The sequence below is a fragment of the Argiope bruennichi genome, chromosome 10, assembly GCF_947563725.1.
Source record: "Argiope bruennichi chromosome 10, qqArgBrue1.1, whole genome shotgun sequence".
Classification (NCBI taxonomy): Eukaryota; Metazoa; Arthropoda; class Arachnida; order Araneae; family Araneidae; genus Argiope; species Argiope bruennichi.
The window spans coordinates 127,679,547-127,692,205 of NC_079160.1; the positions used below are offsets into that span (position 1 = coordinate 127,679,547).

General features: G+C 32.9%; 1 non-coding gene across 1 annotated transcript; it reads left to right on the forward strand.

Annotated features, from left to right (window-relative positions):
* The first annotated feature begins 10,836 nt into the window (after positions 1-10,836).
* LOC129989547 (small subunit ribosomal RNA) lies at positions 10,837-12,650 on the forward strand. Its single transcript, XR_008785809.1, has one exon. It is a non-coding gene; the product is annotated as a small subunit ribosomal RNA (ribosomal RNA).
* The last annotated feature ends 9 nt before the right edge of the window (positions 12,651-12,659 follow it).

Here is a 12,659-nt window from a genome sequence, read left to right on the forward strand (position 1 = left end):
CCGTAGCGGTCATGGTGAGTAAGTCATCCTACACCACTGATTGGTTCGATGGGATCCGAACATGTGATCGCAATCTTAATTATTTCTTTGCTAGGCGGTTGAATCCTGATTAACTGTTAACCGAACTGATTTCAACGGCTCTTCATTTGAATTTCATTTGTCCGTTGGTTGTCGGCGTGTGTGCTCTTCCATTGTTTGTGCTTTTCTAGAAATCTTTTTTAATTTCTAATTAATTTTTTTTTTCTTTTGTAGATGGATGTTTTGCATATTTACTGAGCGGATTTCCTCTTCAAGAATGAGTTTTATGGATTGCGTGTGTTTCAAGATTAAAAGAGAAACTGCCGAAAAGAATGTCTTTGTGTGCGAGAGAGGTTTGAAGAAGATTTTAATTTTGTTTTCATCTGTGATGAATTCTAATTCCGAAGTGTTTGTGTATGATGATTTTTAACAACTAGTCGAAGCTGAATGAATTTCCCGGATGATATGTGTGAAAGTCATCCTGAGAAATATTTCTACTGCTTCTATCTGTGCTAGAAAAGTTTGAAGTTCATTCATTGACCTTCAACTTCCATATGTTGCGATTTCTTTTTTAGCACATTTTGTGATTAATTTTAACAAGAATGGAATGCTTTCACTGGTTTATCCTTCATGAGAATTGAAATTTGTGACAGTGAAATTAATTTTGCTTTAAGAAGGAACATTTTTAAAAATTGCAAGGTAAGTGTTTATTTTTTTATATGTATGTTTGTTATCTATGTTATAACTTCTGTAATATGAATTTTGAACGTAGTGATGATACATCTTAAAAACATTGGCATGTTTATTCAATATTGAAATTTATGCATCCTTTATTTTCTTAATACAAGAAAAATTTAATTATATAACCCTTCCATAATATGAATTGGAAATAAATTTCTTCTTGTAATAACTGGATGCATATTTGATTTAGTAATGAATTCACTTATACATTTCATTTTATTAATACTTAGCTTTTTTTTTCATTAATTGCTATTCCACTTTTGTTTCTCACGTATGATGAAGTACTTTGCTTTTGTAGTCTAATTGTTCATATATACAAGAAATCATTTTCCTTTACTATTGACTTGGTGTATATTAATATTACAATTTAGATTTAGTTTTATTTATATTGATTTTTCACTTCTTATTCTAGTATAGTGTAGTACTTTTGCTTTAGTATTACTTAATAACATATACAACCCTTTTATGTAATGAATAAGAAATCAATTTCCTTTATAAATGGCTTGGTGCATGGTTAATTTTATTCAGTTATTTAATATTATTGACTGCTCAATTCATAATAAAATGCTTTGCTATAGTATAATTTCTATGTAGTAACATCTTTTTTATAATATGATGTAATTTTACTACAGTGTTGAAGTGATAACAATCAGTTTGAGTAATTGTTAAAGTTTATACTGTTTATTATTTAATTTTGCAACAATATTTTTATTATGTGCAGTGAATTAGTTTATTTATTAATAGTTTCATGATAATTTAACTTATTTGATTTTAGTGTAACCTAAATATATACAAAGAATTTTATTATAATCAATAATATTAAGTGAAATAGTACTGATTAATCTTGAAATTAAAATACGCATTAACTTAATTGACAAAGCAAGAAATGAGAATTTAAGAAGAATGAAGACAAAGAAGCATGATGTGTCTTGACAAGAAGAGAATGCTGTGCCATGTTATCCTGTGCATCAAGCAACTTGGATGGGAAAGGCGAACTCCCCTACATTCCTGTATTTCACTTTTCAATCCTGTGTTCATTCGGCATGGCACTTGGTACGTAACCGGAGGGTTGCTTTTCACCTGCACGATGCTTTGCTGTGTTATCCTGTGCACCCGTAGATCTTTGAAGAAAGTTGTGGGTTTTGTTTCATTCCTGTGTACCGCCTGTCTTGGATGAAAATGTCGTCCCTGCACTTTGAAAATATTAGGAGATTTGTGTGGGTGAATAAAATGCTCGATTTCTGGCATTTGCTTATTTTGCTCTATTTATTTGTAAACAAACATTTTGCTTTTTTTTATTTATTTCATTTATCTCCTATGAGCAAAAATTAAATCTTTATGTTCAATTTTAAGCTTACTTTTGCATAAATTAAGTTTTGTTTCTTTATTTTGTAATTAAGCGTCTTAGAAGTAATTTTAACTCATTTGTTTTAATTACTTCTCATTGGATTATCACCTGTTTATTTATGGTATCTTTTCTGTGGCCTGATTCCAAATGGGAAGCACCTATAGGCTTGTTTGTTATCTTAAAGGAACAAATCGTTGAGTGTTTTCTCTTTGGATAAGGCCACAAAGGTATTTCTTAGTTACATGGTTTGAAAAAAATATATATATAGTATTGTAAGTTATGCATATATTCATGATTAAGCTGTTAGTTATTGAAATAATTAATTTAATTTTTATTATTAGTGTATAGTTAATATTTTTTTTACTAGCAATGTATGCTGTTATCTCGATATCTCTTCTTCGCTGTACTGTGTTTAAGTAATTCAGGTTATTTATATTATAAGAGTTGTTATTAGTATTGGAAAATGATTTATTTATTGATTGAAATTATACTGACATTTCTTTTTAAAGTTGAAGATTTAAAATCTAACAATAAGACTGAATTCAGTTTCACAGTGTGCACCCCCCCCCCCCCCTCTTTAAGAATGCCAACTTTTAATTTAAGCCTATTTATTGTAAATTAGTGAAAACAAAAATCAATTCATTGTTGTTGTTGTTTCTCCCTTCATTTAATTGTGTTTTTCCTAATTTCAAGTCTATTTAGTAGAAATTTGTTTCTGTTTTTAATTTGAATAGTATTGGATTGCTCGAATCCTGTCGAGCAGTGTCCAAGTACATATTCTTTCCATTTTTTTCTTTTTATTGCACATCTTTCATGTGTAGCTGATATATTTGCTTACTAAATTTATTTCTATATAATTTGAATTAGTATATTCATTATTGTTTTTCCTATGTAAATAAATGTTGCTTCATCAGTACTGTTTTGTTTGTTTGTTTACATTTTGACACACTAACACATAACATTGTTTATATGCATTGAGCTTTGATACATAACATATATTTCATATTAATTAAGTTAATTGTTGAAAAGTAGAAGTGTTTTTAGCAAATTTAATATAAATCTTAATGTTTATTTGAAATTATTTCTTAATGTTTATGTTTTCACATATTCACTGTACCATGTCTTGATGTGTTGTTATGCATATTTCTTAAATTCCTAATGCATTTTTACATTCATATTATTTTACATATGACAGTGAACAGAAGTTTCCTTTAGAAATTAAAAAATTATCAATGAACTTATCTTCCAAGTTTCTGTGGTCTTGTTTTGGTTATGCATGTTGTCGGTTTTTACACCCAAGTGTTTAGAAAATGTGAGTTTTTCTGAATGTCTACTTTTTAAATGGTAAATAAGTTCCCAATAGTTTGCAGAATTCAATTTCATAATTGCTATCCTGTGAGAGATTTCACTGAAAAATAGTATATTGGTTAGTTTAGTTGAGTTATAAATTTTAGTCATGTATGGACATGCGGGTTGATTGTTGGCATACTGTATTACTTTCATACTATATTTATGCATTCTGTTAAGAATACTGTTTGAAATTTACACAGTTTCAGATATTTGATTCAATTTTATAAAGAAATATTAGCAGAAATGGTGTTTGTTTGGTGTTGTGTGTGGTTTTTGTACTCTGCCGGTATTGCTCGTCACTTAAGTTTTTACATGGTTTTTAAATTTTTAATGCTTGGGAATTTTTTGGAAATAATTTGCACTGTTCAATTTAATGTGTTTGATTTTGTAAGAGGTTTCATTTTGGCAAAGCAGATTATTTGGTTCACTGCACTTAATGGTTTTTGGTGGAGGCAAATCTTGAATAGCTGTTGTTGTGTTGTGATTATTTTGAATTGCATGCTGGTGATTAACTTATTGAAGATTATGTGACATTGAAGTTGATGATTTCTACGTATGAGAAGAAGTTAAATGTTTTTGTTGATTATTATTTCATTTCTGGTAGTCTTTGTTTATATAGATTTTCCATATTTGGATTACTTGGGATATTCAATTTAATTGTTTATAATGTGATTACATCATCCTAGCAAGTGTAGTTGAAGGTGAAAGAGTGTTATTATCTCATCAACAACTTTATTTTGTAAAGATGAAGTCTGAATATTGAATGGGCATTTAGGATTCCCCCCCCCCCTTCTGATGGCAGTTATCAATGAGTGAAGGCATGTCAACTGAACTTCATATCCTATTTTTTATGAATGAAATGAAGAAATTTTGAAAAGATATCTACTTTGTTATGCTCTAACATGGAAGAAGAATGTATAGTTATATGAAGCAGTTTTATAGCAGAAAGAAGATGAAGTTTGTGTACAGTGTAAATGACAACAAAAAATCAACCTTTACTTTCAACTGAAGATAAGAGAAGACAAACTGGAACATAGATGTCACTCTTCTGAAATGATGTGTTGATCATTTTCTTCATACAAAGAGATGCTGGAAGACAACATACATGAAAGCTGTTTCAATTTTCATTCAAAGAATTTTAGTGGAAAAGACTTGTTTTGATGAAAATCCATAGGAAGCATTTCTACACTGAGTTTGACTGATTTCACAATGTTAAATAGCATATTGTTTACTGTGTTAGGTGTTAATTCATTATTTCCATGAATAGTTAATTGTTACTATTTAAATACATGCAATTTATGAATTCTTTAGAGACTAAATGGACAGTATAGTTATGAACACTATTTAAATGCATTGTTACATCAACAATGATGCCCAGTAACAATTTATGATTCTATTATTCTTAGCTAACTGTAAGCAACAGTGAATATTGTTCTTAATACTTTTCAACACATTGTTACATCAACAATATTAAAGGCAACAATGAAGAACAAATGATATATGTGAATAATAGTATTAAAATCTCTTCATTAACAAGGTGTTTTGATATTTGCTTCATTGAAGAAGGATCATAATGAGGTAAGTGGATTTAAGTTTATGAATACTGTATTTGACACACTTGTAAACAAAAGAGTGTTTCGAAGATTCCACGACAACATTCAATTAACAGTGTCTGCTCCTTTTTTTTTAGGCCAAGTATGAACTGTAATAGTTTTAAAAATAGGACTTTTATGAATATTTGGGTACACTGCATTCAATATTTTTTTTCACATTAAGGATTTTAAATGAATTTGAATATCTAATACAAACTTGCAATGTTTCTTCGTAGAACATTATTCATCCTTGCATATTCACATACCATTTTTACCAAATTAAATTGATAGCAATTAAAATATATATTAATTACACTTCTTTTCTATATAAGAAATCTGAATTTATTAGTAATTTTTTAGATTACATAACTTTTTTTATGTTTGAACTATGCTTTAGAATAGGATTTCTTCTGTCTCGTTGTACTGAAATGCAGTGTTATTGAATTTTAGACAAAATTTCATAAATATTTTCATAAAAAGTGTTTTAATTTGAAACACACATGCTTTGAAGGAGGATAATAATGATGTTAATGGTTAGAAAAGTTATCATTTTCACATTTGTGAGTAGAGAATTGTTACGAGGATTCCTCGGTGACATTCAAGTTGCAGTGTGCACTACTTATATTTTTAAAAAAATGTAGATATAGTACATCAGAAAATGAATTTTCATTGATAATAAGAGTTTTACTACATTCCTAATTTTATTAACATTATGGATAAGGTAATTTAGTTATTTTCATACAAACATGTCATGTTTCAACACAGAATATTCTTCATCGTTACATATACAAAGATCATTTTCCCCAAATTTAAGAACTACCAATGAAAAAAATGCATTACATATAATTTATGACTTGTTAAAGATTGTTTATTTAATAGTAATTTGAAGTTAATGTATCTTTTTATGTTTAATGCTTTAAAATAATAATGTTAATAGTGCACATGCATTATGTTCAAAAATAGAATTGACTTTGTTGTACTCAACTGTGCATTCATTGAATTTCAGACAAATATTAACACAGAAAATGTTTAAATCTGAAACAATGTATCATTGAAATGGTTATTATAATGTTTGTGTACATGTCAGGGTTAATATAAGTTAGTTTGATCTCAATGGTTTGTGCCTGAAATGGTGAAGGAAAGATATACCATTCAATATATAATTATATAACTGTATTTATACATTTATTTTTATAATATAAAAACTTGTATGTGTTCTTTTCTCAATAACAAGTACATTTGACATTATTTAATTGTTATTTACAAGAATAAACCTTACAAGTAACTGATAGTTTAATGCGTAAGCTTATTTAGACAAACAGTATTTACTGAATTATTGAAAATCGTAACCTAGCACATTAGAAACATTTCACACATCATTAACATAAAGAAATGACAATTTCTATGTTTGTTAATGTTTTGCATTAATTAAAGAATTATCATTTTACATGCAGCTTTATATGTGGTATGCACTTACATGTTTAGCATTCAGATGGTTGTTACAATGTTTGTGTACACATAAGAGACAATTTATGTCTTTTTGATATCAATGATATGTGACAGAAATGATATTGGAAATATAAACCACTCAGTATAAAAGAATGTAACTGTCTTACACGTTAACATTTTTAATATTGAAACTTGTAAGGTCTGTTTCATGCATAACAAGTACATGTGAGACTTTTTGAGTATTCTTTACATTAATAAACTGACATAGTTTAATGAGGACGTTTGTTTCGACAAACAGAATTAACTGAAATGTTGAAAATAATTGCTTAGTGTTTGTACTTATCTCATTATAAGAATTTCTCACAATGTTTACATTAAAAGAAAGATAACAATTACAATGTTTAACAGAATAATCATTTTATATGCAACTTCATATATAAGTTATATGCTCTTGTATGTTTATAGTTACCAGTTTATGAGTATTTTACTGCATTTCACATAACACTAAATGTAAAAATGGGTACATTTCATATAGATTAAAGAATATGCTTAAACAGGAGAAGCAATTAATGTATTCTTATTGTAAACACTATGAAGAAATAAGAATCTTGCAGACATATTGCAATTGTAAAAAAACACTCTTAATAACTTCTTCATTGAATGTTCAAACTTTATGCCTGTATTTAACATAATGTAAGTAAAAGGAAATGTTCCATTTGATACAGTGTTTACATGAACAATGAATGAAACATTTCACATGAACAAAAGAATGCATTGCAACATTAAGAGTGTACAATTTTGTAAGGTAAAATTACACACAGGTTGGGTTTTTATAGAAACATATGTATATAACTTGTTTCAACATGTAATAAGCACTTGCATATTGCAGCTTCTAACTATATTACAGTGCATTTTACATGACATTAAACTTTAAAAACAACTTGTAATATGTAGAAACATTTCTCTTTAAGTAAATAAGAAGCTGAACATAGTAATATAGATACTGGATGAAACATTTGAAGAAATCTATGTATTCATTCATTGTAAATATTGTATAATGAAGCTATACATTAATTAGAATTGGAAATAACAATCTTAATAATGTATGGCTCTATTTAACACAATATAAGTATGACATTACACTTCATATAATGTTTATATGAATAAATACATATAAATTTTGCATTAATATTAGATAGAGGTTACAATTTCAGTGTAAGGTGAAATTACACATATACTTTATAGTAAGCATTCTTCATATAAGTATTATCTATTTACATAATCTGTTTGAACAAGTAATAAACACCTATGAGTAGAATCCACAAACTATATGTTTGTATTTAACATGAAATAAGTATGTCAATCACATTTTGAACTTTATTAAAATTAAAAAACTTGCAATATGAGAAAGTTATTGCATTCCACATTGTATTACAAGTAAAGAATGGGAACATTTGGCACAGTTTGAAGATGAAGCTTAGTTAAGATGAAACATTCTTTGAATGTAAATGTTGTTTGAAGAAATGGGAACCCACACATAAATTATAGTTGGACAAAGGACTCTAAATAATTTATCTATTTGATTGACAAGCTTTCTGCCTGTATTCAACAGAATATAACATAAAATTAAACACTAACAAGATAATGCTGTACATGAAAACAATATTAATATTAGAATAGGGTTACATTTACAGTGAAAGTAAACATTAGGCATTCCTTACAGTCAACTTGTTTGAACAAGTAATATGAATCTATAAATTGTATTTACTTGAAGATGAAGATTTCCTTGCATTATAAACAACATTTAATAATTAGAACAACCTGTTATATGATGAAACATTTCACACTGAGTAAAGATGAAGCTTACTGAGTTTAATGATATAGATTCTTGATGAAATATTTTAAGAAATTTATGCATTCTTTGATTGTAAATAGTACATGAAGAATCTGCACACAAAATATAGTTGGTAATAACATTTTTATGCAGAAATTTGTTGAATTTAAAAACCATATCTTTGCATTTATAGTACAAAGTAACATTAAACATTCATTTAAGACTTGAGCTTTCTTTATACAACTGTTACCTCTTCATATCACTTATTTCCACAAGTAATAAGCACTAATGTGTTGAATATACAAATTGTATGTTTGAATTTTACATAATCTTATGATTTCACTCAACATGAATTATGAAAACAACTTGCAGTATGAGTAAACATTTCACAAGTGATTAACCATGAAGCTAAATAACAAATAAATGAACAATATAATGGATACTAGATGAAACATAAAGGGAGATGAATGTTTATATTTATACACACAAAATGCAGTAAGAAATCATACTCTTATGCATTAATAAGTTGAATATACAAGCCATATATTTGTATATATCACACTATAAGAATATCTTTGCATTTTACACAATGTTTACATGAATGGAAGTTTACAATGTCATGAAATATTTTGCATTAGTGAAAGATTAAGCTCACTAATTAATTGTACAAGAACTGAATGAGCACATTCATTCACAAATGAATGATATTGAATATTACATGAAGGAATACATTTATATTAAAGCTTGCACTCAATTATATGTTGAATTTCACATATTAAAAAACAGTATTTGTATTTACCTCAGTATTTACAGTAGAAATTGTTTGAATTGGAAAGAGATTTCATTTTTAGCACTGTTAGAAGATACATTACACATTGTATGAAGGGAATTACACAACTTGTGCATTTATTAAAACAATTTGACCTACTTTGAAGTTCATATGAAGTATACAAGAACATTTACAGCTTTTACTTCACTAATTTGACATTCTTTACACCAAATTCAGTTCTAAATAAGAATTACTTCAAAGAACACTTGAATTCTTTCTGCGAATGCATATAAATATGAACTTTACCAGACATTTATCTTAATTTGCTAGAATTTAAGTGCTTGACCTACTTTTAGGTTTGAATCAAGTATTTAACAACATTTGAAGGCTTTATTTCATTATTTTTATAATATTTACACCAAATTGAGTTCTAAATAAGAATACATTCTGCAAATACAGGTATTTAACTTAATTATAGCGTATTAAAACTCTATAAATTTGTATTTGAGTGAATTAAATATAATTCAACAAATATAAATGTTACTTGACATTTTAAATTCAGAAGCATAAACAATTTCATAAATATCAATAAAAATTCACAAAAAGTAATTGAAGAAAATTCAAAATGTAAACATTTTAAGGAAAAACGGAGATGCGCGATTTTCGGCAAAGTCCTAATAGGAGCACGCGATAAGGTGAAATTTTCTACTAAGTCCGACGATGTGAGAAGTCGCGTTTTTCAGCAAACTCCAAATCAGAACGCGCGATAAGGTGATAGTCGCTTCGCTAGTTTTCCGTCCAAGTCCGACGATGTGAGATTTTCGGCAAAGTCCTAACCGGAGCACGAGAAAGTGAGAAGTCGCTACCCGAGATTTCCTTCTAAGTGCAAATAGGGGAGAAGTCGCGATTTTCTTCAAAGTCCAATCACCGAGAAGAGCGCTAAATACTACGTAGCACTAGTTCGGCGAAACGGGTTGCCTGTGCACAATTTTTCTTATTTTCGCCCGCGGCGGCTTCTTCCGGTCGCCTGGTGGCTGGGCAAAGCGCGCGCCACTCGCGATCACGAGCGGAACGTCGGGGATCGTCCGTAGCCCTATATGAGTAGCAGGTGACTGCTGGAAACAGTGGTCGATCGCGAGACAGAATGCGTTTTAAAAACGCGTCGTAATCTCGCGAACCTGTCTTAGGTCTCGGCAACGGGATTGGGTTGTTAGTACCGGTTGGCTACCTCCGGGAAAGCGGTCCTCTAACGTTGACGGTGGGTCTGTCGTGCCCGATCGGATCGGTTCTCGGTTCTTTATGGGTCGGTCGGACGCTGCCTCCGGGATCGAGGGTGTTATTCTTCTGCTACGAAGGCTGCGATCGGCGGGGAGGTATTCTCCGTCTTTCTGGCCGCTTCCAAACTATCTCAGCCTCTCTGCGAGCGGCTCGGCCCCCGTGCCGTTGACGCGACGAGCAGAACCGTACTTAAAGGAATTGATTGGTTTTCTGCATCTGTGTCCAGCGCACATATCTTCTCGATGCCTCCGCACTCGCCCCGCGGCGTTGAAGCCGTCGGGGAAGTCGTGAGACTATAGAACCTCTGTAGATTGCACGGGGAATACCTACACAAAAAGCGAGATTGACTGAGGGATCCTCCGTTGTCGAGGCGTCCCCCGCGACTGAGATGGTCGCGACTCGTGAAATGTAAGGATTCGGAGTGCATTTTCCGAACGTTCTAACGAACGATGGAAGTTACCTGGTTGATCCTGCCAGTAGTCATATGCTTGTCTCAAAGATTAAGCCATGCATGTCTAAGTACATGCCGTATTAAGGCGAAACCGCGAATGGCTCATTAAATCAGTTATGGTTCCTTGGATCGTACCTTACTACTTGGATAACTGTGGCAATTCTAGAGCTAATACATGCAGCAGAGCTCCGACCTTCGGGAACGAGCGCTTTTATTAGACCAAAACCAATCGGGCCTCGTGTCCGTCTCTTGTGGTGACTCTGTATAACTTTGGGCTGATCGCACGGGCTCGTCCCGGCGACGTATCTTTCAAGTGTCTGCCTTATCAACTGTCGATGGTAGGTTACGCGCCTACCATGGTCGTAACGGGTGACGGGGAATCAGGGTTCGATTCCGGAGAGGGAGCCTGAGAAACGGCTACCACATCCAAGGAAGGCAGCAGGCGCGCAAATTACCCACTCCCAGCACGGGGAGGTAGTGACGAAAAATAACAATACGGGACTCTTTTGAGACCCCGTAATTGGAATGAGTACACTCTAAATCCTTTAACGAGGATCCATTGGAGAGCAAGTCTGGTGCCAGCAGTCGCGGTAATTCCAGCTCCAATAGCGTATATTAAAGTTGTTGCGGTTAAAAAGCTCGTAGTTGGATCTCAGCTCCGGCCGGACGGTCCGCCTACCGGTGGTTACTGTTCGCTGCCGAGCGTTCAGGGGGCTTCTGTCTATGATCTTCACCGGTTGTGGGCGGAGACCCTCACGTTTACTTTGAAAAAATTAGAGTGCTCAAAGCAGGCGCGACGCCTGAATAATTGTGCATGGAATAATGGAATAGGACCTCGGTTCTATTTTGTTGGTTTTCGGAACACGAGGTAATGATTAAGAGGGACAGACGGGGGCATTCGTATTGCGACGCTAGAGGTGAAATTCTTGGACCGTCGCAAGACGAACTACTGCGAAAGCATTTGCCAAGAATGTTTCCATTAATCAAGAACGAAAGTTAGAGGTTCGAAGGCGATCAGATACCGCCCTAGTTCTAACCATAAACGATGCCAGCCAGCGATCCGGCTGTGTTCCTCAAATGACACGCCGGGCAGCTTCCGGGAAACCAAAGCTTTTGGGTTCCGGGGGAAGTATGGTTGCAAAGCTGAAACTTAAAGGAATTGACGGAAGGGCACCACCAGAAATGGAGCCTGCGGCTTAATTTGACTCAACACGGGAAAACTTACCCGGCCCGGACACAGGAAGGATTGACAGATTAAGAGCTCTTTCTTGATTCTGTGGGTGGTGGTGCATGGCCGTTCTTAGTTGGTGGGGCGACTTGTCTGGTTAATTCCGATAACGAACGAGACTCTAGCCTACTAAATAGACGTTCCCATCCTCTTGTAGTGGGACGTTCTTCTTAGAGGGACAAGCGGCGTTTAGCCGCACGAGACAGAGCAATAACAGGTCTGGGATGCCCTTAGATGTCCGGGGCCGCACGCGCGCTACATTGAAGGAATCAGCGTGTGCTTTCCCTGTCCGAAAGGACTGGGTAACCCGTTGAACCTCCTTCGTGCTGGGGATTGGAAAGTGTAATTGATTCCATGAACGAGGAATTCCCAGTAAGCACGAGTCATCAGCTCGTGTTGATTACGTCCCTGCCCTTTGTCCACACCGCCCGTCGCTACTACCGATTGAATGATTTAGTGAGGTCTTCGGACTGGCGCTCGGATTGGCCTTTTGGTCGAGCCGGTGTGCCGGAAAGATGACCAAACTTGATCATTTAGAGGAAGTAAAAGTCGTAACAAGGTTTTCGTAGGTGAACCTGCGAAAGGATCATTAATTATAAAC